This window comes from Meles meles, chromosome 2 (genome assembly GCF_922984935.1).
Source record: "Meles meles chromosome 2, mMelMel3.1 paternal haplotype, whole genome shotgun sequence".
Classification (NCBI taxonomy): Eukaryota; Metazoa; Chordata; class Mammalia; order Carnivora; family Mustelidae; genus Meles; species Meles meles.
In genome coordinates this window covers 23,953,139-23,978,056 of record NC_060067.1, presented here as the reverse complement: position 1 = coordinate 23,978,056, position 24,918 = coordinate 23,953,139, and the positions used below count along the sequence as shown (strand labels likewise).

At 39.9% G+C, this 24,918-nt stretch overlaps 1 protein-coding gene across 4 annotated transcripts in view; it reads left to right on the top strand.

The window, feature by feature from the left end:
- The first annotated feature begins 195 nt into the window (after window positions 1–195).
- CRACD (capping protein inhibiting regulator of actin dynamics) overlaps window positions 196–24,918 on the top strand; it is a 274,661-nt gene continuing 249,938 nt past the window's right edge. For all 4 annotated transcript variants that reach the window (XM_045990069.1, XM_045990042.1, XM_045990059.1 and 1 more), the window contains exons 1-2: window positions 196–342; window positions 970–1,061. The gene's annotated coding sequence lies outside the window, so the exon portion shown is untranslated. The remainder of the gene's footprint in view (window positions 343–969; window positions 1,062–24,918) is intronic.

The window sequence follows — 24,918 nt, the reverse complement described above, 5'->3', positions numbered from 1 at the left end:
CGCGCCCTTCCTGGGGGGCGCGAGAAGTCGGGCGCCTGGGGCCGGCGGCAGGCGGTCCGGGGCGAAGCCGGGCGGGGCGGCGGCGCGGGTCGGAGCGCCCGAGGCCCCGGCGGAACACGTGACCACGGCGCGCGGGGCCGGGCGCGCAGTGCCGCGCGGTGGCGGCGGCGGGGAGAGCAATGGAGGCCGCGGCCGCCTGAGGGGCGGGTGCGCTGCTGGTGCTGCTGCGGAGGCTGCCGGTGCTGCCGGGTAGCCGCCGGCTTACTCGCGTCCGCCGCCCGCGCGGGACCGCCGGTCGCCGTCCAGTCGCTCTGCCGGCCGCGGCGCCACGCGGGGACTCAGGTGAGCGCCTTGTCGGTCCGCGGTCGCAGCCAGACAATGGGGGCAGCCGGCGGGCTTCTCCCCTGCACGCGCGATCCCCTGGGCTGCGCCCCCGTGACGCCCCGGGATTCCCGACCTTGCCCTGGCCCTGGGGCGTGGGCTCGGCGTGGCGGGCCCGGGGACTTTGGGGCGGTGTCCCCGCGTGTCCGGTGCGGACCCTCCCCGAGGAACGGGCGCTGGGTGTGCGCCGCTTTGGGTCTCACGCGAGGGAAACTGCGGACCGGCTGCGCCTCGGGAACTTGCCGAGAGTGTGGGACCTTCTAATTCCCTTTCTCCTACCCGCGCGGCGGCATCCTGTCCCGGGATCCCGGGGGTCGCGTCCCTCCTGCGGCGGGGGCAGAGCGAGACCTCGCCGTCTGGGATCTCAGACGCTGACCGCGCTCAGCCCTCTCCCCACGCCGGGGCTGCATTGCTTTGTTTAACCTCTGCCAAGCCATTTCGCGCAAAACTCTTGTTGCCCCAGTTCTGATGAGCCACCAGTCTGATGGCTGAGGCAAGACAAAGGTTCTCCCTGTTTACCAAGGGCTGGAGCCGGGGGACTGCATGCTGCCAGTGGTGTAAAATGTGTTTTTCCTTATCTTCTCCCAGGCGTTCTTGCGATGGTTTTCCTGGTCCTGTAACCGTCATTTCTTGCAGAGGTCTGTAGTGGTGAGATTGGACCTCCTAACCCTACGGATACGGTAGGTGGGGTATGGCTTTTATTCACGGTTATCAGTAAACAGAAGGGCAGACGTTTACATTTGATGTTTGTTGTTCTCAGAAAAGAGGCATCGTAATATTTAATGAATTCTGGATTTTAAGAAAGAATGTATACATAAAGACACATTGACTCAGTAGTTGGGGCGGGGTGGGGGGGATCTAGTAACTGCGACCATGTGTTGTGAAATTTTAATACGGTTTTACGAATAATGGCCCGGAAACTGATCTGGTGTAGGTGAGGGAGTGTGAGAATGTTGGGGGTGGTGGTGATGGAGAGGGAGTGGTTAGAATACAAAGGATAAGGCAGTTTTAGTAAATGGTTCTTAGTAAATATCTTGTAGCAAATTTCAGTTCATTAAGTTGGTAAATCGATGTTCATGTGAAAAATCACCTGTCTTAGTTGTTGAATTATACAGAAAACGGCGAACAATTATTTGGTATTGTATGTGACTCAGGAATCTGAATACAAGAATCAATTTTGAGTAATTTTAAAATGTCAACAAAGGAAATCCACCTTCACTATTGCCTCCTTTATTCTATGAGAAAACGGAATCCTAGTTCAGCACATTCAAGAGAAAATTGCCTGTAAGAGAAGAAATTTCAAAGGCAGGTTTTTTTGAAGAAACATTTTGAAAACTGCGTCTTTTGTAGGTGATATGGTTGCACTATAGATTATTTCAACTCAGAAATGTGAAGGGAAAGAAATCGTGCTACCAGATTGCCTCTTTCCAATGTATTTTCTTCAAAACCTTATTTTTACAATCACTTCTGACATTGAGAAACTTTCACTCTAAAGATTTAGTACTTAGCAGTAAATTTGGAGTCAAGAAAATAGTCATACTGACTTGAAATACCTAGGCATTTGGTGCAGGAAACAAAAGCTGTAGGTTTTTCTAAAGAATAACGCACTATCATAAATGCTGGATGAATTTAATTATTGCTAGATGAAGAAGTATTTTACAAAAATTAATTGAAATTAATTTGAAATTCTCCAGGGCAAGGGACAGTTTATAGTCTTTTTTTGTAGTCTGCATTTCTAACTTGGCTTATAGTAGGTGTTCAATAAATATCTATGGAAAGAATGAAGAAATGAAAAATAAAACACAAATGGATAAAACATGCATAGTTTGAATTGATTTCCTTCTTTTAGTTTAATGAACAATTACTGAAGGCCTACTGTGTGTCAAAATCGGGCACAGTGTTTCCACATAGAGTTTATGAAAGCCTGGTGACCTTCCTTTTTTGATCGTTTTTGATGTACGTTTCTATAAAGAATGGGGTTCCTTGGGTGGTATTAATGGATCATGTCATATAAGTGTGGAGCATGCTAAAGCATTTCATTTATTGTGTGTAAATATACTTTCTCTCACAGTGGCCTATGGGAAGGCAAGCCAGATACTATCATTCCTGTTTTGTAGGTGAGGAAATCCAGAGAGGGCGAGATTAAATGACTTGCCAGCTCCTTGCCACGGAAGTAGCAATGCCAGGGACAGAAGCTGGATCTCATGCCTAGTGTTTTCACCTCTGAATCACACTGCCTTTTTGCCTTTTTCAAGCAATACTGTACTCCAGAAAATCACTCTCAAATTAGGCTTCATGAAAAAGTCTAACTTTTGAATAACTTTTAGAGAAGGAAAACTTATATTTTACAACCTAGTAATAACTGAAGTGGTTAAATGTGTGAATTCTAGAGTCAGGTGACTCTCCAGGTGAACCCTGGATTAATAAGTTCCTAGCACCGCATCTCTGGCAAGTGACTAAATATCTCCGAGTCTCAGTTTCCTCATCTGTAAAATGGTGGAAGTAATAGTACTTATAGGGTTTGGGGAATGAGCAAATGAAATCATGTGTGTGCATAGCACAGTGTGTATGTGGCACAAACTAAGCATTCAGTGGCGACTAATTATTTTTATTCTCATTATTGTAATATAAAGCAGTGGCTTTTATTTATTTAAAAAAAGATTTCATTAATTATTTTTGAGAGAGAGTGTGCAAGGGGTTGGGGAGGAGCAGAGAGGGATGGCGAAGGAGGGGGAAAGAATCTCAAGCAGATTCTGTGCCAAGCGTGGAGCCCTCGGTCCAGTTCTATCTCATGACCCCAAGATCGTGACCTCAGCCGAAACCGAGTCTGATGTTAAACTGATTAAGCTACCCAGGCACCCTTAAAGCAGTGGCTTTTAATTTTTCTTTTTTTTTTTTTGGCACAGTAAGAGATGACTTTTATATTGCCATGCAGTATACAGACACAGTACAAATATGTTTAAAAGAAATTCATCAATCAGTGCTTCAACTTCCTATGTGCAATGCATCCTTATATTTTTATTCTACCTTATTTAAAAATGCTGGTTAAGAACCACTAAATGATTTCAAATTCCATTAATGGGCAGGACCTCAAGTCTGAAAAGCACTCATGTAAGGGATGATCAGGTTAAATGAAAGAAAAATATTTAATGAATCTTTATATTTTTCCTTTTAATCATTTACATCATTTGGAATGAATATTAAATTACACTGAAAATAGATTCTTAAATATTTTGTAGTAATTACAGTCATTTATTGAGCATTTATCATGATCTCAGTATTGTACTAAGCAGTCTATTTATATATGTTATCTAATTTAGGGCTCCCAACAGCCTGTAATTTGGCCCTGTGTTTCCATTTGATAATTGAGATTAAGACTCAGGTTTTATTAACTTGCCCAGGGTCATAAAGTTAGTAGAGATGAAGCAGGAATTTACACTGAGTTCTCTGTGACTCCAGAGTTCTCTGTAGTCTCACCCTGTTCCAGTATTCTGTCACAGTGGTTGCTGTAGATCTATCATTCTTTTTGTGTAAATCTGAATGACAATATCAAGAATTTACCCCTTGTGGTACATCTTTTGTAGTTTCCTTTGAAAGGATCCATTTGAAGCAAACTTTCAACTTAGTAAAGAAAGGATATTGGGTAGACTGGAAATTCATTTTGACTTTGGCTGTTCTTTGATGTAAATATTTTGGAAAGCTTCTCAGGTTTTTATGATAGAGTCAATTAATTGGTCAGTTTTATTGAGCACCCAAAGGTTTAATATGTCTTCAAAAGAGACATGAAATAGCTGTGTAACTATAAAAAGACTTCATTACGAATGAATGCCAGCTTTTGTTAAGGCACAAAATGAAGACTTAAGAGCCACGAAAAGTATTTTATAGTATATTGATTTGTCTCAAACTCACTGGGCAGTAAAGTATTTATTTTGTAAAGTACTTGTAAGGAAGCACAACTAACTGCCCTATTAATTTTTTTTTTTTAAATTTCAGTTCTTTGCAAGTGTTTCTTAAAATTTGTAGCAGTATTTCAATTTTAATTTTTTGATTTTTGCAAATTTCCTCTTTTAAAACTATTGTCAGAAAGAAAGCATGTTTTAAGGGAATATATTCTATAAATAGTACTTGGAATTTACAAATAGGTGATTTTTTTTTTTAAGATTTTATATATTTATTTGACAGAGAAAGATCACAAGCAGGCAGAGAAGCAGGCAGAGAGAGATGAAGAAGCAGGCTCCCTGCCAAGCAGAGAGCCTGATGCGGGGCTCAATCCCGGGACCCTGAGACCATGACCTGAGCCAAAGGCGGGGTGATTTTTAAATGAGAGTGGAAAAGCAGATTTCACTGTTTTTTTCACATTTACATCTTAGAGATTCAGACTCTTGTAGTGTCTAGTTTGCCTATTGCCGTCAACTTGTATGAGTATCTCTGACAAATGAGATGATGATTACTAGGTGCTTAAAGATAGAAATATTCCTCCTGCTTTTGCATTATGGTGTCTCTGTGCAGGGAGCTTTAAACTTTTAACTGTATGTTTAAACAGTTTGCTTGTTGAATTAAGGTGAGTCTTTTCAAATTCGATAATTTTAAAATTAGAGTTTGTGTAGATCATGATGATATATTATACAAAGAATAGCAGTTTCATGGTTTATGTGGTTTGAAAATCCATGTGTTTCTGTTCGTCAGTCTTTGTTTCTATTAAGATTAGATAAAAGTGAATATACTGTTTTATTTATTGTTGGCTATCAGATTTCGTCCTTAGCCTTTCGTCCTTTAGGCCTTAAAAAATTGTTTTGCCACTAATGAAATCTGTACAAATTTAGTAAGATGATACCTTACGCTAATTTATTAGCTTATTGCTTTTGTCTAACACTTGACCCTGAGTGAAGTGGTAGTTTCCATGACCATCAAGAAACATTCCAGCTACTGAATCGTTGTTGTAATTTGATACTAACCTTGGTTACCATTACATTTTGTACTATTATTCTTTTCTTTATTGAAGTATAATTGACATACAATGTTATTAATTTTAGATGTACAATAAAATGATAGTACTGTTGCTCTCAGTGTGAAAATTCTTAGTGATAAGAGCACAATCATTTTAGATGTTTATGCTAGTGGCTTGAAGGCAGAGCCACATGCCTGTATTAGATTTACATATGTGTGATTTCCACAGATGCGTGAGAAGCGCAAGATGATTAACTCTTGGTCCATAAAATAAAAAAAATCCTTAAGTAACTTTGTGGAAATTAAAATACAGAGTAAAAACCTTTAAAAGATGTTGAATGTATTATACTTACATGTTTTCAGAAACATTTAAGAAGCCCAACAGCCCAATCATGTGTAATTGCTTTTATATTGTAATAAGTTTGCATGTGAAAAGGTGATTCCATTTGAAATGTGAAAAGGAAAAGCAGGAATATTTTCCATCAGATTTTAAAATCTTGACCAGCTCTTTCAGATGTTTGCAGAATTTTTCAAAAGCGTATTTTAAGGCTTAAGGGGAAATTTCAATAAACTTGCTTCTAAAACTTGTACTATAGTAAATATTAAGTGTTTGAGGGAAAGATTTAGAAACTGCATCCCTGAAACGCTTTGGGAGATATTTAAATCAGAAGTAAGTACTCAGCTCATTAGAGACAGGTTGTTAAGATGTAAAACAGGTAGCAGCTGCTCAGAGGAATTATTCCCAGTAACAAGAAAGGAAGGGACAATTTACTAAAAAGGTGTTGGGCTTTTACCAGGGAGGGTAAGAACAATCCACCCAGATGCCCACTGGCTCCCTGGTGAGGAATTGGCTGGCACTAAGAGGAAAAAGGGGAACAGGCAGGGAGGGGATGCAATGGAGAAATTTGGTTATTATTTAAATCTGGGATAAACTGGATTCAATATATAATCTGTGAAAATTCTTTTTTTTTTTTTTAAGATTTTATTTATTTGACAGAGAGAGACACAGTGGGAGAGGGAGTACAAGCAGGGGGAAGTGGAAGAGAGAGAAGCAGGCTTCCTGCTGAGCAGGGAGCCCAATGTGGGCTTGATTCTAGGACCCTGGGATCATGACCTGAGCCAAGAAGGCAGATGCTTAACAACTGAGCCATCCAGGCGCCCCTAATCTGTGAAAATTCTTGTTTATAATTGTTAACCCATGGTTTCCTCACAGAGGAGACATAGAAAGGAAAGACCATGGTCCTGCGATCACTGTTTTTGCAAAAAGAAATATCAGTACACCGAACCCCCTTGACAAAGCCATTTGTGCTCTTAGGTGGGGGCCACAGCTGATGTTCTTAGGAAGCTTGTGACTGAATTCCAGACTGCTTTAAATGATGCATGCAGAATTTTCTTCATTTCGAAAAGTTGTTAATAAATTTAGAGTGACTTTTTCTCTAGCACAGCGTTGTTGTGACAAACACAGGGGACTTTCTTGGCACTCAGTGATGCAGCTGCCCAGGCATGTTTATGATGGGCTGTTTTCTAGAGTTAATGAGGTCAGGGTCACAGGTTCAATTCTTGGGAAGGCCAGTTAGCTTTGCTTTGTTCTCTGATCTCATATTGTACTCTTAACCCAGACTAACCATCTGGCGAAGGCAGATCATTGATCACAAAGGGACTAGTAAATAAGACAGTGTGAGAGGAGCAGCATGACTCTTTCTAGAACAGTGGATGTTGAGTAATTAGAGAAGCAATCCCCAAAGCATGTGCAAATTGTGTTTCATAGCATTACCTTAATATGTAGAAGATAACATGGTCGTCAGTTATTTTTCTTTGTCTTTTCTGTTGAAGTCTCATTTTAACCGTTGTTTTTTCCTAGTCAGGATTTTCTAGGCATCTCATTCATTAAGCAGTTGTACACCGTCTTGAATGTTCTTTTTTTTTTTTTTTAAAGATTTTATTTATTTATTTGACAGAGAGAGATCATAGGTAGGTAGAGAGGCAGACAGAGAGAGTAAGAGGGAAGCAGGCTCCCCGCTGAGCAGAGAGCCCGATGTGGGACTCTATCCCAGGACCCTGAGATCATGACCTGAGCCAAAGGCGGCAGCCCAAACCACTGAGCCACCCAGGCGCCCTGTCTTGAATGTTCTTAATCTCCCTTTAGGTTTGTAGGTTGGTGACTGTGGTAGCGAGAACAGGGTAGGTATGAAGTAGTAGATCCATCCACCTACTCTGTTATTTACAGATCCAGCTTCACTGAATTTACGGGGAACACTTACAGTTTTTCTGAGTCTCCCATGATGTACGCATCTCTTCTTCCCTTCATTGAAATTATTTCCAGTAATGAGAGAAATAGCAAAGATCATCTAGATTTATGCTGTCACATACGGCCTGTGTGGCTGTTGAATATTTGAAATGTGGCTTTTCCAAATGGGTATGGTGTAGGTTTTAAATACTTGGTATGGAAAAAGAATGTAAAATACCTTATTAATAATTTCAAAAGAGACTATACGTTGAAATAACATTTTAGCTATGTTAGTTTGAATAAAAAATTATTAAAATTAATTTTACTGGTTTCTTTTTACTTTTTTAAATGTGCCTACTAGAAAATTTAAAACTGCACGTGTAGCTCACGTTTGTGACTTGCATTCTACTGGGCAGCACCGTTCTAAACCAGCCCTTCATTTTACAGATGAGAAAGCTAAGGTTCAGGGGTTAAGGAACTGAGCTGAGTTCTTTCTGTTGTCTGTAATCTCTACTTGCTAATAGGTTAGGTGCTCTGGAAGATGGAACTCTTTGAGCCATTAGAGGACCATTTAGTGCATGGCAATTATCATTAAGTTGCAAGAGCTGCGCTTGCATCATTGTATATTAGGTGTTATGCCAATTTGTGTGTGTGCGTGCGTGCGCACGCACATATGTAGGAAGGAGAGTTTGTTTGTAATGTTGATGTGTGGACTACGTTTTAGCTTCCTATATATGTCAGAGGTCTTACAGCTTTATTTGCTTCTGAGAAGAACACATTAAGATATCAGGCATTAACAGCTGTAACTTGGATAAATAAGACAGTGCTCATTAAAGAGGTACTTTAATATGTATTTCTTATTACAAAAATGTCAGATAGTTTTGAATGAATCTTGGAGCACAAAGCAGCAAGATTTTTAGGCTGTATCCCTTTTGGAAGGAAAAAAGCTGAAGTGAGGAGACGTTCCGCACTTAGCTTCTGTTCTGAAGAAAGAGCTATGAGCTGTTACCCTCTTAACCATGAATGCTCCTCGTGGGCCAGTTGAGGAAGAACTAGCCAGGCTGGCTGGGGCAAAGCCATGGTCCCCGAATGTGGGTTTTCTGCCAGTTTCGTGAACATGATGGTCTTGAATTGGCAACAATAAAAAGAGAGAAAACCTCAGGACCAGATTTTTTGTCTTTATTATTTCTGGTTGAGATTTTTGCTTTTTCAATAAGCACGTGCAGCTCAAACGAACATCTTAAAGAGGTTCACTTTACGCACCTTCAGATCTAGTCTTTGTTTTTGGCCCACACAGTTCTAAGACACTATCAGTTTGTTATCAGTGACCTAATGACAACTAGTTAACAATGACTTTGTCAGGCAACCTCTGACACTTCAATTAATCTCATCATCCAGACTAGCTAGAAACGTGCAGGAATTTACTTTAAAAAAAGTTTTTTTTTTTTTTTAAGATTTTATTTATTTCTTTGACAGACAGAGATCACAGGGAGGCAGAGAGGCAGGGAGAGAGAGGGGGAAGCAGGCTCCCTGCTGAGCAGAGAGCCCATGCTGGGCCGGATCCCAGGACCCTGAGATCATGACCTGAGCCCAAGGCAGAGGCTTAACTCAGTGAGCCACCCAGGGGCCCCCTTTTAAAAAATTAAAAAGATTTTATGTATTTATTTGAGAGAACAGGAGTAGGGGGAGAGCGAGAGGGAGAAGCAGGCTCCCTGTGAGCAAAAAGCCTGACATGGTGCTTGATCCCAGGATGCTGGGATCATGACCAGAGCCGAAGGCAGCCGCTTAATGGACTACGCCACCCAGGTGCCCCAGGAATTTGTCTTTCTAAGTAGGGGTGGTGTGAAGGTTGAAAAAAGATACATGATTACTTCCAGAAGATTAGCTTATAATAATATTTCCCGATTACTTTGCTTTTTGTGTGTTGTAAAAACCTGGTCAATCCTGGGTATAGAGAAACAAAACAAGATAGCAATCTCTTAAAGGTTACCCTTGAGTAGGCGAAAATAAGTAACAGTGCCTTGTGGTATGAAGCTTAATGAAAAGTATGTTAACTTAAAAATAAAACTGCCAGTTATTTTATCAGCAGAAGATTTGCTTATTTTGGAATAGCAGAGAATTGCAATCTGGGACATGGAATCTATGGCAGAACCATAGACAAGACTGGAGAACAAAGGGGAGGGCTGCTCTTTGTAATTATAGAGGCAAGGGTGAGTTGGGAGGGGCTTCTAATTGTCGGAACTGTGACTGCCTTTCTTTGGCTGGGCTGCTGGGGTTGTAAAAGTAGTACCACCAGCCATGTGCCACTTTGCCTTGGGTTTGAAATTGACCAGGAGCGTTGAGTGTGTGAGCTCCCCCTACTGGTCTCCAGACTTCATTCTAAATGGGGTATCCTTTTATTAATTTTCTCAAGTATGGTGACCATCCAGTTCCATCCAGCCTGAGTCATGGGAAACCCACTTTATCTTATGGCAGCAGACATGTATTGAGTACACACCATGTGCTGGGTACCATGGGTAAAGCTCAAGAAGAACAAAGGTTGGAGGAGAGCAGATTACTTGAATGCAAAAATGCTAATAACCTTGTCTTAGAGTCCAACTTAAGAATGTAGCATTTTTACGTTGTTGCAGAACGAATGCGTTATAATTTATGTTCTGCATTTCACTAGCTGATTTCATGTGCTGTCATGTTTAATGTCACCTCTCATTTTTAGCAACAACTAAGTTTGTTTCCTTTGTCATTGGGGCAGCCAGTTGGGATGCTGGGAGGCTGTTGTTGTATGGGGAATCACATTGAGCATGGAAGGGGTAGGACACCTCCCTTTAGTTCCTCCTTTTCCCCCTGATCCAGCTGTTTATATCAGGCAGTGAGGAGTTGCTAGTGAATATAAAAATGAAGAAGGCACAGTCCAGTGAGGAAGAAGCACAAGGCAGACTGTAAAGTGTGCTAGGATAGATAAAATGCTATGCAAACTCAGAAGAAGAAGGGATTTTTCTGGTGAAAAGGATCAGATAAAGAAAGATAAGGAGGTCGCTTATGGAGGAAGTGATATTTGAGCTGGGTCTTGAAGGATGGGGAGAATTTTGACAGATGGAGAGGGGGCGTGGAAAGTAAGCAGGAAAGCCATGCATGTCGAGGTGGTAGGAACATCTGGTGTGGAAGGCAGTGGCAGAGGCAGGACTAGAAAAGTGGGCCAGGCAAAATTTGGAGAGCTATGAAAGAGGTAAGGAGTGCTGACTTTTTTTTTTAGGCAGTGGAGAGTAATCCAAAGCACCAAGTGGCATAATTGCATTGACTTTGGAAGGATGACTGGGACTTAAGAGGCCTGCTTCTAAGGGCAGCTTTCCTTCTAATTAGCCTGGTGACCTTGCACAAGTCACTTCACTCCTCTGGGCCTCAGATAATCTCATGTATAAAATCAAAGGGTACTGGGCAAGAATTATCCAGTCAGTCAGTAAACAGATACAGTAGCTACCAAGAGCTTGGTCCGTGCCAAGAGCTGTTTTTGGTGCTGGGATACAAGAGCAGACACACAGGGCCCTTTGCAATGGTGGCGATTTTCTGGAGGGAGAGGGGCAATAAATAGTCAGCATGTAAAGATATAATATAATATCCCAAGTGCTTTAAAGTGAAGCTGAGTGAGTGGAGTGAAACGTGGCACTGTTTCTGGATGGCGTAGCCCAGAGTACTTTGAAGTAGAAGAGCCCTGGGAATATTTGGAATCTCTTCTGGCTTTCAAATCATAGGTATAATTAAGTGAAAAGCTGCGGGAGTTCAATCTCTTCAGCATTGATTAAAATCAGCTTCCAGATAGATGTTGTTCTTACAGTTTCGATTAGTTCCACCAATACGGTTATTGATGGGCAGGATCTTTTTAGCACTCCCATCTTTTAAATAGCTTGACTAAGTACAGCATAATCTCATTTTAGAAAACAGTTTCTTCGGAGTCCTGAAAAAATGCCACTTGTGTTGGTAATTTGGATGCCTCCTCTCTCCCTCCGTTCATTATCCATCTCAAACCTTGCGGCTCATGGAAAGGGAAGATGCTAACATTTAACCAACTCGATTTAAGGAGGTTGTTCAGTATATTGAATAGCTCTTCTGAGTTATTTTAATATAAATTAAAATTAAGTGGGAGCTCTGGGACAGCCGTGTTTTAATTAGAGCTGGAATGCATCTTAGGAGACCATTTCTGCCAGTTATAATCATAACAGTGGCATTATGATTTTTTTTTAAAGAATCATTAATAAGTTAGGTCCATCTTGACATCTCCCACATTTGATGTGTGGATGATACTTGTCAAATCAAGTGAAAGGCTGAAGAATGCCAACATTTTTCTTTGGGCCATAACCTTTCTCTTGGAGATGTGAGATAGTTGCTCAGGAATCAGCAGAGGAGCGTGCGTAAAACTGGATTGTTCTTTATATGAGATATTAGGTTATGGACTTACTGTTTATTGAGGACCGTGAAGAGTTTTAAATTGATTTCCCACAAATGAGGTCTGCAGTGTTGGGAAGCTAGGGTGGGAGGCTGTACTTTTAGAGATGGTGTAAGGTGTGACCCCCGACCTCTGCTGGCACGGAATCCAGGCTATGTTGCGTTGTGTCTTTGCCCGGTACTTCACAGCCAGTGAAACTGGCCCTGCCTGAATTATTTAACTCATCTTATCCTTTAAGATAGTTACAAGCAGTTGTTATAGAACTGAATGATTTATAACTTGGGGCTTGCACATGTATTTTTGTTCTTTCTTCATTTTCCCTTTTACTGAAGATAGAAGTATCTTCTGGGTCTTTGGTTCTGCCTGCTGGTTGTTTATAATCCCTGCTCTAGATTACCTCATTCTGCCAGTCCCTGCTATAATATGATTTATCTTTTTATTCAAATTAAATTCTCATTAGAATTCCCCCATGCATCTATCTTCCTCAGAATGTTCAGCTCTTTGTATAGAGCTAAGAAGGAAGGAAAAACCTAAGAAAGAGAGGAAAGAAGGAAGGAAGGGAAGGAGGAAGAGAGGAAGGGGAATTCTGTTTGGACATAGTACTAACAGGTCACGTTAGTGTGTGATTGTTATATTTACATTTCAAATATTTTTGTTTTTTTCTCCTCAAATGTTTAAAAATATATTTATTATAGCAAAATATATATAACATAAAATTTACCGTTTTAACTTTTAAAAAAAAAAGATTTATTTATTCGTTTTAGAGAAAGAGAAATAGTGTGTGCTCTCTGAGAGCAGGGGGAGGTGCAGAGGGAGAGGGAGAGGGAGAGAAGCAGATTCCCTGCTGAGTGCAGATCCTGACACCAGGTGACCAGTCTCACAGCCCCAGGATCATGACCTGAGCAGAAATCAAGAGTCACATGCTTAACTGACTGAGCCATCCAGGCGTCCCTCCCTTTTAACCAGCTTAAGTATATAGTTCATTGGTATTAAGTACACTTAAAGTGTCATACAGCCATTTCCACTGTTCATTTCCAGAACTTTTTCATTATCCCAAACAGAAACTCTGTGCCTATCAAACAGTGACTCCTCATTCTCACCCTTCCCTCATCCTCTGGTAACCTGGATTCTACTTTCTGTCTCCTGATTTTGCCTATTACTTTTTATTCATGGAGGCACAGAATACTTGTCCTTTTGTAGCTGATTTACTGCACTTGACATAATATTTTAAATCTTTTTTTTTTTTTAAGATTTTATTTATTTATTTGACAGAGAGAGAGATCACAAGTAGGCAGAGAGGCAGGCAGAGAGAGAGGAGGAAGCAGGCTCCCTGCAGAGCAGAGAGCCTGATGCGGGGCTCGATCCCAGGACCCTGAGACCATGACCTGAGCCAAAGGCAGCGGCTTAATCCACTGAGCCACCCAGGCGCCCCTTGACATAATATTTTAAAGTTTCACCCATGTTATAGCATATATCAGACGTTTATTCCTTTTTATGGCTGAATAAAATGACATTGTATGTATATAGCACACCTTACAAAATTCATTCATCTGTTGATAGACATTTGGATTATGAATAATACTTCTATGGACATTGCTGTGGCTTTCTATTTTTCTGGACATATACCTAGGAGTACCATTGCTGGAATCCTATGGTTTAACTTTTTGAGGATGTGCCATACTGTTCTCTATAATGACCATACCATTTTAAAATCCCACCAGCAATGGCACAAGGGTTCTCTCTCACTCGGTATTACTTGTTATAATAGGTAATAAGGGTTTCTCCTGCTGTCTGAAAGTAGAGTACTCCCATGAAACCCTCTGTAAGCTGAAATGGCATAAAATGAAGAGGCAGTTATGATTAATTTACATGAAACATTTTTTGAGCATTCTCAGACCCCAAAAATAACCTCTTAGATTTTACTGATGCCTATAATACCTGTTGCTAGTGAAGCACACAGTAAATCGCGATAAAGCTCCAGTGCTCACAGGCACAGTTCAGAGCTCTGGTGGCTTGATGCCAAGATGCTGGGTGTGGTGCCTGGGAAAGGAGCTGGGCAGTGACGCTCGCAGCTTGGGTCGAACGCTGCCTCTCTAGTGGCTCGCTGCAAAACAAACGCTGAGTCTTGCTTCTGCTTTTTGCCTTTTTTTTGGTAAAATCAAAAATCCTTTTCGGCTTTCTTTCAGTTAGTGAAAACAGGTACTGATATGAGTCTTTTGTTAAAGGGAAGTGGCGCATCATCAACTTTTAAAAAGCAGGGGAATAACGATTACATTGAATGTATATATCACATTTTGTTTCTCCATTCATCTGTCAATCAACGCTTGGGTTGCCTCCATATTTTAGCTATTGTAAATAATGCTGCCGTATACATGGGTGTACAAATAAATAGCTCTTCAAGACCCTGTTTTTAGTTCTTTGGGTGTAGAACTAGAAGTGGAATTGTTGGGTCATACGGTAATTCCATTCTTAATTTTTCGAGGGGCCACCATACTGTTTTCTACGGTGGCTATACCATTTTACATTCTACCAACAGTCCATAGGTTTCCAATTTCTCCACATCCTTGCCAACACTTGTCTTTTGGGGATTGGGTTTTTTTGTTGTTGTTGTTTTTTGCTTGCTTGTTTGTTTTTTGATAATAGTCATCCTGACAGGTGTGAGGTGATATCTAATTGTGGTTTTGATTTGCATTTTTCTAATGATTAGTGATGTTGAGCATCTTTTAATGTGCTCATGGACCATTCCTCTGTCTTCTTTGGAGAAATGTCTATCTGAGTCCTTTGTCTGTTTTTTATTTAGGTTGTTTGCTTTTTTGTGGTTGAGTTTTAGAATTTCTCTGTATATTCTAGGTATTAATCCATTATCCATTATATGCTTTGTAATTATTTTCTTCCATTCTGTGGTTTTTTTTTATTCTATGAATATTGTCTTTTGATGTATAAAATTTGAAGATTTTTGTGAAATCCAATTTGTCTATTTTCTCTTTTGTTACCTGTAACTTTGGTGTTGAAATTTTTGCCAAATTCAATGTTGTGAAGCTTTTGTCCAGTGTTTTCTTTTAAGACTTTTATTGTTTTATTGTTTTAGGTCTTACATCCTAAAACATTTGGTCCTTGACCCATTTTGAGTTAATTTTTGTATATAGTGTTATTAAGGATCCAGTTTCTTTCCTTTTTTTTTTTTTTAAAGATTTTATTTATTTACTTGACAGAGAGATCATAAGTAGGCCTAGAGGCAGGAAGAGAGAGAGGAGGAAGCAGGCTCCCTGCTGAGCAGAGAGCCTGATGCAGGCTCTATCCCAGAACCCTGGGATCCCAACCTGAGCCGAAGGCAGAGACCCTAACCCACTGAGCCACCCAGGCGCCCCCAGTTTCTTTCTTTTGCATGTGGATATTAAGTTTTCCTAGCACCGTTTGTTGAAAAGACTGTTGTTTTTCCCTTGCCAAAATCGTTTGACCATATATGCAGGGTTTATTTCTGGGCTTTCTGTTCTATTATATTAGTTTCTATGTCTGTCTTTATGTCAGTACTACACTGTTTTGCTTGCTGTAGCTCTGTAGTAAGTTTAGAAATTAGGAAGTGTGAGTCCTCCAGTTTTGTTCTTCTTTTTCCAAGATGGTTTTGATTATTCTGGCCCCAAGAAAATCCATGAGGATTTTAGGATGAGTTTTTAAATTTCTGCCTAAAAACGCCATTGGGATTTTAATGGGAAGTGCATTGAATCTGTAAATTACTTTGGGGAGTATTGATATTTTAATAATATCAAGTCTTCCAACCCATGAATATGTGATATGTTTCCATTTATTTATATCTTATTTAATTTCTTTAAGTAATACTTTGTAGTTTTATTTTTATTTGTTTATTTTAAGTAATCTCTGTGCTTAATGTGGGCTCAAACTCATGACTCAGAGATCAAGAGTCACATGATCTACTGACTGAGCCAGCCAGGCACCATCTCTGTTCTGTAGTTTTAATTGTGCAAGTCTTTCATCTCTTTGGTTAAGTTATTTCCTAAGTATTCTTTTTTTTTTTTTTTTTTTTTAGAGAGAGAGCATGAGCATGGGCAGAGGTAGGGGCAGGGGGAAAGGAAGAAGTAGACTCCCCAGACTCCTCAGGCAGGGAGGATGATGTGGGGCTCCATCCCAGAACCCTGGGATCATGACCTGAGCGAAAGGCAGATGCTTAACCAACTGAGCCACCCAGGCATCTCCTAAGTATTTTATACTTCTTGATGTGATTGTAAATGGATTTGTTTTTATAATTTCCTTTTTACATGGTTTATTGTTTGTGTGTAGAAATACAACTGATTTTTGTGTGTTGACTTTGTATCCTGCTACTTTGCTGTATTTGAACACCTTTTCTTGTGTGCATGCATGGAGTCTTAGAGGTTTTCGACATACAAGATCATATCATCTGTAAACAGAGATAATTGTACTTCTTCCTTTCCAATTTTGTCATTTTCTATTTCTTTTTCTTGCCTAATTGCTCTGGCTAGAATTCCCAGTACTTTATTGAATAAACGTAATGAAAGCAAACATCTTGCCTTCTTCCTGATTCTAGAGGAAGGGCTTTCAGTCTTTTGCAATTGAGTATGATGTTTGCTGTGAGGTTTTTTTTTAATGAAATAAAACACCACTTTATTTTTCTGAGTAAAGGCTAATCACTCTAAATTCGGAGTTCTAAAATCAAAACATAAGCATTCTCTCCTCCTTTCCCTCACCTTCATGGAGGAAGCCAGCTGAGGAGTTGTCAGGCACTATTAGTGGTCTTTTGTTAAGATGTTTTTTATGTATCAATTGAGATAATTATGTGGTATTTTCATTTTATTGATAGGACATCTTACATTGATAAATTTTTGTATGTTGGATTACCCTTTCAATTCAGGGATAAATTCTACCTGGTCAGGTGCATAATCCTTTTAATATGCTGGTGAATTCTGTTTGCTAGTATTTTGGTAAAGATTTTTGCGCCAGTGATTCTAAGGGTTAGTCTGTAGTTTTCTTTTAATGTCTTTATCTGGCTTTGGTATCAGGGTTATGCTGGCCTCATAGAATGTGTTATGAAGTGTTTCTTCCTCTTCAGTTGTTTTGAAAAGTTTGAGAAGGTTTGGTATTCTTTTTTTTTTTACAGATTTTATTTATTTATTTGACAGAGAGAGACACAGTGAGAGTGAGAACACAAGCAGGGGGAGTGGGAGAGGGAGAAGCAGGCTTCCTGTGGAGCAGGGAGCCCGAGGTGGGGCTTGATCCCAGGACCCTGTGATCATGACCCGAGCTGAAGGCAGACGCTTAACAACTGAGCCACCCAGGCGCCGCAGGATTGATATTCTTTACATGTTTGGTAGAATTCACCAGTGAAGCTCTCAGGTCCAGGACTCTTCTTTGTTGGGAGATTTTTGATTACTGATTCTATTTCCTTACTTGTTGTAGGTCTCTTCAGATTTTCTCTTTATTCATGATTTAATCTTGGTAGGTTTTGTGTTTTAAGGAATTTGCCCATTTTATGTAGGTTATTGAATTTTCTGGCATACAGTTCATAGTGCTTTCTTAATCCTTTTCGTTTCTGTGGAATCAGTAATAATGTCCCCACTTTCATTTCTGATTTTAGTAGTTTTGAGACTTTTCTTTTCTTCTTAGTTTATTTAGCTAAAAGTTTGTCAATTTTATTCATCTTTTCAAAGAACCAAATTTTGACTTCATTGATTTTCTTTCAAATTTTCTGTTCTCCATTGCATTTACCTTTGCTCTGATTTTTATTTTCTACCTTATGGTAGCTTTGGGTTTAGTTTGTTCTTTTTCTAGTTCCTTAAGCTGTAAAATTAAGTTGTTGATTTGAGCTCTTTCTTGTTTTTTAATGTAAGTGTTTATAGCTACAGACTTCTCTCTTAGCACCTTTTGCTATACCCCATAAGTTTTGAGAGATATTTTCATTTATCTTTTAAGTATTTTCTAATTTTTCTTGTGATTTCTTTTTTGATCCATCAGTTGTTTAAAAAGTATAGTGTTTAGGGGCGCCTGGGTGGCTCAGTGGATTAAGCCGCTGCCTTCGGCTCAGGTCATGATCTCAGGGTCCTGGGATCGAGCCCCGCATCGGGCTCTCTGCTCCGCAGGGAGCCTGCTTCCTCCTCTCTCTCTGCCTGCCTCTCTGCCTACTTGTGATCTCTCTCTCTCACTGTCAAATAAATAAAATAAAATCTTAAAAAAAAAAAAGTGTAGCGTTTAATTTCCACAATTTTGTGAGTTTTCCAGTTTAACTTTTGTTCTTGATTTCTAACTTCCTCTCATTGTGGTCAGAGAAGGTACTTTGTATGACATCTTTTTTTTTTCCTAAAGATTTTATTTATTTATTTATTTGAGAGAGAGAGACAGATTGAGAGAATGAGAGGGAGGAGGGGCAGAATGAGAAGCAGACTCCCTACAGAGCAGGGAGCCTGGTGTGGGACTTGATCCCAGAACCCTGGGATCATGCTCTGAGCTGAAGGCAGATGCTTAACTGACTGAGCCATTCAGGCGCCCTGATATCTGTCTTTTTTAATCTATTGAGACTAAATTTGTCACCCAGCATATGGCGTGTCCTGGAAAATGTCCCATGTGAAGTTTTTGCTTCACATATTTTGATGGTCTGTCATTAGATATGTGTTTATAATTGTTATATCTTCTTGCTGTATTGAACATTTTATTAATGTTTAATGTCCTCCTTTGTCTTTTGTAATATTTTAAAATTTAAAGTCTGGGGCACCTGGGTGGCTCAGTTGGTTGGTTAAGTGACTGCTTTCTGCTCAGGTCATGATCATGGAGTTCTGGGGTCTGCATCGGGCTCCCTGCCCAGTGGGGAGTCTACTCCCTCTGAACCTCCTCCTTCTCATGATTTCTCTCTCTCTCAAATTCAATTAAAAAAAAAAATCTTTAAAAAATATTTTTAAAGTCTGTTTTGTTTAATACTAGTATAGCCACCATTGCTCTCTTTTTGTTACTTTTTGTATGGAATATTTCTTCCATTCTTCACTTTTAACCTTTCTGTCTTTGGAGCTCAAGTGAGTCTTTTGTAGACAGCTTATAGTTGGGTCATGTGTTTTTATCCACTGTGCCAATCTCTGTCTTTTATTAGGGAGTTTAATCCAATTATATTTAAAGTAATTACTGATAAGGAGGGACTTCTATCATTTTGCTATTTGTTTTCTATATGTCCTATAGCTTTTTTGTCCCTCATTTCCTATATTACTGTCTTCTTTTGTGTTTAGTTGATTTTTTTTGGTTGTAAAATATTTAAATTCCTTTCTTATTTCCTCTATAGCTACTTTTTTTGTGATTACTATGAGGATTACATTTAATATTCTAAAGTTATAATATGCTAACATGATTTTATTCCTTAACTTTAATAACATCCCCAAACTTTTTTTTTACAGCTCTGTTCCCACCCCTTTTAGTTGTTGTCACAAAATTACATCTTTATACATCGTGTGCCCCAAATCATAAACTAATAATCTTTTTAAATGTATTAGTCTCCTAAGCATGTAGAAAACAAGATTGGGAGTCACATACCAAAGTTACAGTAATAGCAGCTCTCAGATTAATATTATCTTTTTTCTTTAAATGTATTAGTTGCTTTAATCATGTGGAAAACAAAGAATCATGTGGAAAACAAAGAAATTAAAATCATTGTTATAATTTATATGCTAGATTTTGTAATTGCCCATATATTAATTTTTATCAAGATCTTTATTTTTCCATACAGCTTTGTGTTATCTGTAGTGTCTTTTCATTTCACCGATAGGACTCCCTTGAGCATTTCTTGCAGGCTGTGTCTAGTCACAAACTCACTCAACTTTTTCTTATCTGGAAATGTCTTAATTTCTCCCTCACCTTTGAAGTACAGATTTGCCAGATATAGGATTCTTGGTTGACAGTTTTTTTCTATTAGTCCACTGTCTTCTTGCCTCCAAAGTTTCAGATGAGATAACTGGTTTTCTTATTGAGGTTCCCTTGTATGTGGTGATTCACTTCTCTTGCTGTTTTGAAGATTTTCTCTTTCTCTTTGTCTTTTGAAAGTCTCATTATAATGTGTCTTGGTGTGGGTCTCTTTGAGTGTTCGAAGTACTTGGAATTCATTGAAATTCTTGAGAGTTTATATTCATCTTTTATCACATTTGGGAAGTTTTAGCTATTATTCAAATATTCTTTCTGTTCATTTCTTTTTTCTTTCCCCCTTAAGATTTGATTTATTTATTTGACAGAGAGAGACACAGAGAGAGAGGGAACACAAGCAGTGACAGTGGGAGAGGGGGAAGCAGACTCCCACTGAGGAAGAAGCCCGATGTGAGGCTTCCTCCCAGGACCCTGGGATCATGACCTGAGCCATAGGCAAATGCCCAATGACTGAGCCACCCAGATGCCCCTTCCTACTTATTTCTTTCTCCTTCTTCTGGGGCTCACATGATGCATGTTCTTCTCTTCCGTGGTCACACACACACACACACATACACACACACACACACACATCCCTTAAGCTTTGTTTGCTTTCCTTTCAGCTCTCTTTTTTCCTGTTCCTTAGTAACACTAATTTCTGTTGTCATATCTTCAAATCCACTGATTCTTTCTTCTGCTTCCTCACAACTGCCTTTGAATACACCTTAGTGACTTTTCATTTCTGTTCTTGGACTTTTTAGCTTAGAATTTGTTTTGCTTTTTAGATTTTCTCTCTCTTTAATATTTCCATTTTCTTAACACATCATTTTCTTGACTCTTTCCACATCTCCCTGTAGTTCTTATAGCATCTCTAAGACACTTGCTTTACTGTCTTTGTCTAATATGTCTGCCATTAGGTCTTTTTTCAGGGACAGTCTGTTGATTTGTTTTTTTCCTTGAATGTGTGTGTCATGCTTTTCTGTTCCTTTGTATAACTTGTGATTTTCGTTTGTTTGGTTGAACACTGGACATTTTAATCTAATAATGTGGCAATTCTGGAAATCAGAGTATCCCCTTTACCTAGGGTTTGCTCTTTTTTGTTATTATTATTATTTTTTAAATTGTTGTAGGCTGTGACTGTGCTGAGGATTAGCTTGAAGGTCTTTTCTGAGCCTTTCCCTGGGCATGTGTGAGCATTTCTAATTTTCCTGTATATGTGTTGTTTTGTTTTGTTTTGTTTTTCTTGCAAAATGATTTTATTTTATTTTATTTATTTTAGATTTTATTTATTTAACAGTGAGAGATACAGCGAGAGAGGGAACACAAGCAGGAGGAGTGGGAGAGGGAAAAGCAGGCTTCCCGCTGAGCAGGGAGCCCCATGCGGGCCTCAGTCCTTGGACCCTGGGATCATGACCTGAGCCAAAGGCAGCCCCTTAATGGCTGAGCCACCCAAGCGTCTCAAAACGGTGATTTTATTAAAGCATGGAGATGGACCTGTGGTCAGAAAGAGGTACTGCCCTGGGATTGTGTGGAATAACTCACAGTTGTTTTAAAATGTCTTAGTCTTTAGTATCTAGCTCCCTGAGAAGGGGACAAGTGAAAAGTGAAGTTGGGGAGGGGTGGAGACACTGGCCCTTTAAATCCCCTCGAAGTCCCTTTAGCCACACCCCTGAGAGGCTTGCAGTACTAGGGGGAGGTGCCACAACGGTGGCTGCCAGCCTCTTTGTCTGCACTTCTGTGGTCAGAAGCGGCGGTCATCAATCAGAGCACAGATCCCAATATTTATTGGAAAGAGGCTTTTTTGCCCACCCTAGCTCCCAGTTGTGCAAGCTGCTCTAGGAACACATGCAAGCACAGTTGCCTGCCACGCACTGGCTGGGGGTGGAGGATGGGTAGGTCCTACTGTGCTAAGATCTAAAACTGACCAAAATTAACTATATTTTGTAGTTCAGATTTACCCCCTGGGAATTGCAAGTCTTCAACAGACTCCAGAGCTGCAAAGTAATTGCATCAGACAGGTTCTGCCAGTGAGTTGTTTTCTGGAGGGGAAGACAGATTCCTGGTCCTTCTTACTCTTACTCTTCTTACTCCGGAATCCTGTCCCCTTTGCCCAGTTTTGAATTGGGTGGTTTACTTTTTTTTTTTTTTGGTGTTGAGTTGTAGGAATTCTTTAGATATTCTAGATATTAATCACATATCAGGTCCAGGATTTTCACATGTTTTCTCTCATTCTGTGAGTTGTCTTTTCACTTTCTTGATAGTGTTCACATGTTTTCTTAATTATAACAGTTACACATTAAGGGGAAAAGGGATTCATGTAAAAAACAAACAGCCAGCACAAACCTAGCTACACAAGTAGATGGTAATACTGCCACTGTTCGATGAAGGCTCCCAGAAGACAAGATGACCAAAATCTTTGAGTCGCAGTTTGGATCCGTGTTTCCTTAGAGTTTACAAGTGCTTCTTCTGGGAAGCTAGTGGGCAAAGCCAGGAGTGAGTCCTGAGAAATGTAGAGCTGCTACAGTCCCGCCATCTGACATGGACAGGAGCTGAATAAGGTAATTCAAATATTTTCTCTCCATGTTGCTTCCCAGAACTTTGCTAATAATCCCAGTACTTCTCATTGTCCTCCATATCTCTATCTACTTTGATTCAGCACAAATATTTTACCTGTGGGATTTACCCTTTTCTCCATGGTATCTTCTTCTGTGTTATTTGTACATTTTGCTAATTATACATTTGTTTGGTATGCCCATAGCTCATGTTGGTGATAGAAAAACTACCCACTAGTTCAATCAATAGCCAGATAAGCTTTCCTTCTGGTTGTTTCTTTTGGGGGACAGGGTTATGCACTACAGTTCCATCTACAAGATGCTTTTCTTTAAGTCTTCTTTTTGCAACTGCTATATCCACCTTTCTGGAGAAATTTGCCCTTTTGACCTGAATTGTCACTGTTTATAAATTGGAGCTGCAGTAGTGTGCTTATAGTTTTCATTGTTATAATAAAGAAAATTGCCATTACTATTCTACCCAAACCCACAGTTAGGATAATGGGAAGAAAACACCAATGTACTTAGAGTACTGGCTCTTAGAGTCTGGCAAAGACTACAGTGATTATGTGAAACTGAGTAAGTGAGCAAAAACGTGCAGCACATATTTGCAGGAAATTGTCTTTACAATGTGATAGATGGAGAAATAGCATGGGGGATAGCGTAAGTTTTCAGCACATGATACCTCATCTCTTAATTTTAGTAAGTAAAACCAACACAAAATGGAACAAATTCTCAAAGACAGTGAAGGTCATTAAGAAGTTTAGATATAGGGGCGCCTGGGTGGCTCAGTGGTTTAGGCCACTGCCTTCGGCTCAGGTCATGATCTCAGGGTCCTGGGATCGAGTCCCGCATCGGGCTCTCTGCTCGGCAGGGAGCCTGCTTCCCTCTCACTCTCTCTGCTTGCCTCTCTGCCTACTTGTGATCTCTCTCTGTCAAATAAATAAATAAAATCTTTAAAAAAAAAAAAAAGTTTAGATATAGCCTTGGTTCCTGATGTTTCTCTGTAGAGGTGCAAAGATGAAAGGTAGAAACCTAACCTCTGTGGTTCTTTTTTTAATTGATAAGATGGGTGCATACAAGAGCCCACTTTTTGTGCACCTCATCAACTCCAAGTGCGGTCTCCTGTACAGTTAGCATTGGCAAATAGGTTGACATCAAAGCAGGAGCTATTAATCACATCTTCTTTCCACTCCCAGGGTTCCATCTCAGTTCTTAAGAATGCATACATTTTATGATGCCACTATTACAAAAATAGATTCAACAAGCACAGATATTTTGGGGGGCAATTTTGACTTTTTATAAGAGAACAAGAATTGTTCTCAGATGCAGTCAAATCTTCATTTTTAGTTAGAGAAATAATGACATCATAAAGCTGCTTTGCTGGGATAGTTTTATATCAAAATTTATATGTATAAATGTGTATGTATACATATACATGTGACTAAAATTTTTTTTAAGATTTAGGTATTTGGGGTCCCTGGGTGGCTCAGTTTTCAGCTCAGGTCATGATCTCAGAGTCCGGGGATTGAGCCCCAAATCGGGCTCCCTGCTCACGGGAAGCCTGCTTCTCCCTGTCCCATTCCCCTGCCTGTGTTCCCTCTCTCACTGTGTCTCTCTCTGTCAAATAAAATCTTTAAAAAATTATGTATTTATTTTAGAGAGAGAGAGAGCGTGTGCGCGAACAAAAGCAAGGGGAGAGGCACAGGGAGAGGGAGAGAAAAGACTCCCCGCTAAGCACAGAGCCGGACATGGGGCTCTGTCTCAAGATCCTGAGATAGTGACATGAGTGGAAACCAAGAATCTGCCACTTAACTGACAGAGCCACCCAGGCTCCCCTGACTTTGTTTTTATGCAATCTTATTTATAAATAGTTTCTCAAAATTTAGTATTTGTATTTGATTGGTTAGAGAGCCAGTATCTTGAAGGTAATAAGGAAACAAGTATTTCTTCAGAGGATATTTCAGAGTTTTATTGCGCTGAGTAATGTCTCATTATATGACAGTGAGCCATTTCTGTACCTAGCCTCAGGTTATTGAGTCTTGCAGCGTTTTTTGGACTCCTTCCTCAGCCACAACAAATGTGTTAGCATCTGTCTTAGAGCTAAGAATAGTTTAATATAAATTCCATACCACCCACCATACTTGCAACAAGAGAGGAAATAAATAAGGACTTTCCCATTCCTACTAGATTGAAACTTCCAGACCCTGACTTTAGCAGGTCTTAGTTCATGAACATCTTGAAATATTTCTGCGCTATATGCAGGGTAGAAACAATATATTTAGGTGGTCAGGATTCAGGATTGAGCTATGAACTCGTAGGACACCTCTCTGTACCTACCAGCATGCTATGGACTTCTTGCTCTAAATCCTACAGACGGGAGCTCCCCTCTCTGACCATAGTCTTCTTGCCTTTCAACCCTTTCTCGGGTATCTCAGCTCCCTTAAGATCTCAGTTCTTTTAACAGATAT